The following is a 3,696-nucleotide window of genomic DNA, read 5'->3' on the forward strand; positions in this document are numbered from 1 at the left end:
CTGTTTTTGCAGAAGACCCAGGTTCTAATCCCAGCACCCACAGGGAGGCTAACAACAGTCCCTAACTCCAGTTCCAGGGGATCCAAAACCTGTCCTCGGGCATTGCACAACATGGATGCACTTACACACCTGCAGGCATTACACTCATACACATAAAATTTAAAAATATTCTTTATGTGTGATATGGTCCATTTCTAATGCAATAATGAAAATGCCAGCTCAAATTTTTTAAGAAGCATTCTGTATAACCAAATTGATTAGATAAGAAACCATAGGTTAATTAACAAAATGTACCTGGCATAAAGGAACATTTTTTTAAAACTAGGAATATTTCAGGCTGGGAAGATGGCTCAGTCAAGTGCTTGCTGCGCAGGTATGAAGACATGGCACATATCTGTGGTCACAGTACTGGGTACATGAAGACAAGGACCTCTGAGCTCTGGCTAGCCAGCCTAGCCAAGTCGATGAGCTCCATTTTCAGTGAAAGATGCTGTCTCAAAAAATCAAATAGTCACTAAATAAATCTTAAAAAAAAAAAAAAACAGGCTGAAGAGATGGCTTGGTGGTTAAGAACACATACTGCTCTTGCAGAGGACCAGAATTAGTTCTCAGCACCCATATCCAGCAACTCACAACCACCTGTAACTCCACCTCCAGAGGATCTGATACTCCGTTCTGGCTTCCACGGGCACTCTTACATACAAACGTGGCAGCATTCACACAGACCCACAAAAATTAAATCTTAAAAAAAAAAAAAAGATAGCAATGGGGGCTGAAGAGATGGCTCAGCAGTTAAAAGTACCAGCTACTCTTCCAGAGGACCTGAGTTCAATCTTCAGCACCTACATGGCTTCTGGCCTCTGGGCATCCCATGCATGTGGTGCACTTACATACATGCAGGCAAAAAACTTCCTAAGATAATTTTTTTTTAATTTTTTAAAGATAGCAAACCCTAGAGGAAGACACTTGATTTTGACCTCTGGCTGCCTCTACATGTATGTGTGTACACGTGTACCTATGTGCACAAACATGAACACAAAACCCTAGGAATATTTCAATCAGTAATACTACACTATCAAGGGAAATGGTGCTATTTGATAAAGAAACTCCAAGGCCTCACAGGTAGGGTGGAATTTACTGAATGGAAAGTAAGAACAATACTTTTATTTTCTAGTGAACCTTTCTTAACAGCAATGGTGTTAATGCACCATTGGTCATCAATGCCATGAAGAATGAGGGAATTATTGACTGGCTTGCTGTTAAGTGCCAGACTCTAGGCCTCCTCATGAATATTATGTTCTTTCTTGGCAGGGGGGAAAAACCCTGAAATAAGTTGTCAAAACACAAAATGCAAGATCCTTAGCATCCTATCAATTTGGAAATTTGAATGACATTTGAAGTTCAAGAAAGAGGTAAAAGTTTACCTCAGGATCTGAAAGCGTGGCTCGCCAATCAAAATGGCAAATACAGAATGCTTTCTGATTATGTTTTTAATGCAGGACCATTAATGATTGCTTTTATGTAGTCTACCTCAAGAGGCAGCATGCCATCGTGGTCAACATTATGCATTGTGGAAATGCCAAGTACGGAGTTTAAGTCCACTTCTCTTACTGGTGCATCCTCAGGCATTCAAACCAGGTTAAAACTTTAGATTGATTCCTCATCCTTATGAGAAATAACAATGTCACACCTCAAACATTCCATGTGAGGAGTAAATTTAGTATTTTACCTTTCTTAGCATGGTGCCAAATACCAACCTATAACTGCTTAAAGATGTACCTGAGATGGACGGTTTGTGTGTTCACCTGGCAACCCGAGTTATTCCTAGAACTACATTTGTTTTCAAGCCCCTGTGAACATCCAAGAATTTCTGACTAGGCCAAAGTTCTGTAGAGTTTGAACACCCTGGAAGGCGGCAAACTCAGTATCATAGCTTCCAGGATAGCACCTGAGACCAAATCAAAAGTAGACATCAAGTAACCTCCTGTTTCCTTCCTCACTGTCACTGCTCCCAGATTCTCAACATAAATTTCTTAAGGCCCCTACTAAGACAGTAAACCTAATTTATGGACAACCATTTGCCTTGGAGTGATCATCAAGAATTGGAAGTAAATGATTTGAAGATAGGAAGAATCTTCATGATATTATAGCTAAAGATCACTGATGATGCATTTATACACCTCAGCGATTCCAAGTCCTGGTGAGGGAGGAATGCAGTTGGGGAACGACATTCTGAAGTACTTTCCTAGATGAGTTACAATAGGTCCATCTGCTAAGTATCCCATGCTCATAGCAGAACTGACTCTTGGTATAGCCTTCTAATTGTTCACCCTAGGCCAGTGATGGCATTGTCATCTCAGAACTACTTGAATGGGAAATAAAAAAGGCCATCTATAGAAGGCTGATAGATTTAGATGGCCTGATCAAGTGAAGTCCTTCCCCTTTGCTCTTAAGATCTCAAAGTCAGGAGCTAGAGAGACAGCTTAGTAATTAAGAGTGCTTCCTGCTCTTCCAGAGGACTAGAGTTCAGTCCCCAGCATCCATGTCAGGTGGCCCACAACTGCCTGTAAGTCCAACTACAGGGAATCTACTACCCTCTTCTGGCCTCCATGGGCATACACTCACATAGACACTCAAACACATAAATAAAAATAATTCTTTTTAAAAAATCTCAAATGTGAAAGATGAATTACGAGAAATTACATATGCCCAACAAAAACACAACAGATGAGGAAAATGGAAAATGTCAAAAAAACTATAAAAATAAGGGAAGTAGAAAGAGAAAGTATAAAAGGTGACAGAAGGATGGAGACATAATTGATAAAACCTGAATACAATTAATAAATACACTGAATAGAAATGAAAGAACAGAAGTGATACTTGAGTTATCCAAGAAGAGCAGAGATGTAGAGGAACCAGGTATCCTCTTTTCAAATATTTTCCTTTCAAAATCATATATCGTTTGGCCTTTGGAGAGCATGACAATTTGCCAAGAGCCTGGTTTGAGACTGGAGCCATGACTCTGGTTAGGAACAGTGGCTGCTCTTAGCAGAGGACCTGGGTTTGGTTCTCAGCACCCACATGGCAGCTAACAACCATCTGTAACTTCAGTTCCAGGGGATCCAATGTTCTCTTCTGACCTCCATGAGCATTGTTCAACATGGGTGCACTTATATACATACAGACAATATGCTCATATACATAAAATATTGTTTAAAAAGATTCTTTGGTTTGAGTAAATCCAGTATGAACTCTCATCTCCAGAGGGTAGAAAGGAGAGATTTATTGCAATGTTATAGAGCACCTCATGCAATGTAAGGGCAAGAAAGAGACAGAGCCCACAAGACAGGAAACCAAGGCTGAGAAGCTGTTAGGGTGCCACCTGTGCTACTGACTCTGCAAGTCCTTCCTTCTCTCAGTCTGCAGTTGATTTCTTGTCTTGTGAGAGTTCTTGGTAGAACAAAGCTACCTCATAGCACCTGCTTCTCCCACCTACAAAGTTTTCAGGTCCAGGGAAGAACCCCCTTGGTTCAGTGTAGGTCACATAACACAACAAAATACAAAAAGTCCTACTGGTATTTCTCTGGTTTTATCTGAAATATTCAGGAATCATGTCATAGAAAAGCAAACATTTCTTCTTCTTCTTCTTCTTCTTCTTCTTCTTCTTCTTCTTCTTCTTCTTCTTCTTCTTCTTCT

The sequence above is a fragment of the Nannospalax galili genome, unplaced genomic scaffold, assembly GCF_000622305.1.
Source record: "Nannospalax galili isolate Female #2095 unplaced genomic scaffold, S.galili_v1.0 scaffold16, whole genome shotgun sequence".
In the NCBI taxonomy this organism is placed as follows: Eukaryota; Metazoa; Chordata; class Mammalia; order Rodentia; family Spalacidae; genus Nannospalax; species Nannospalax galili.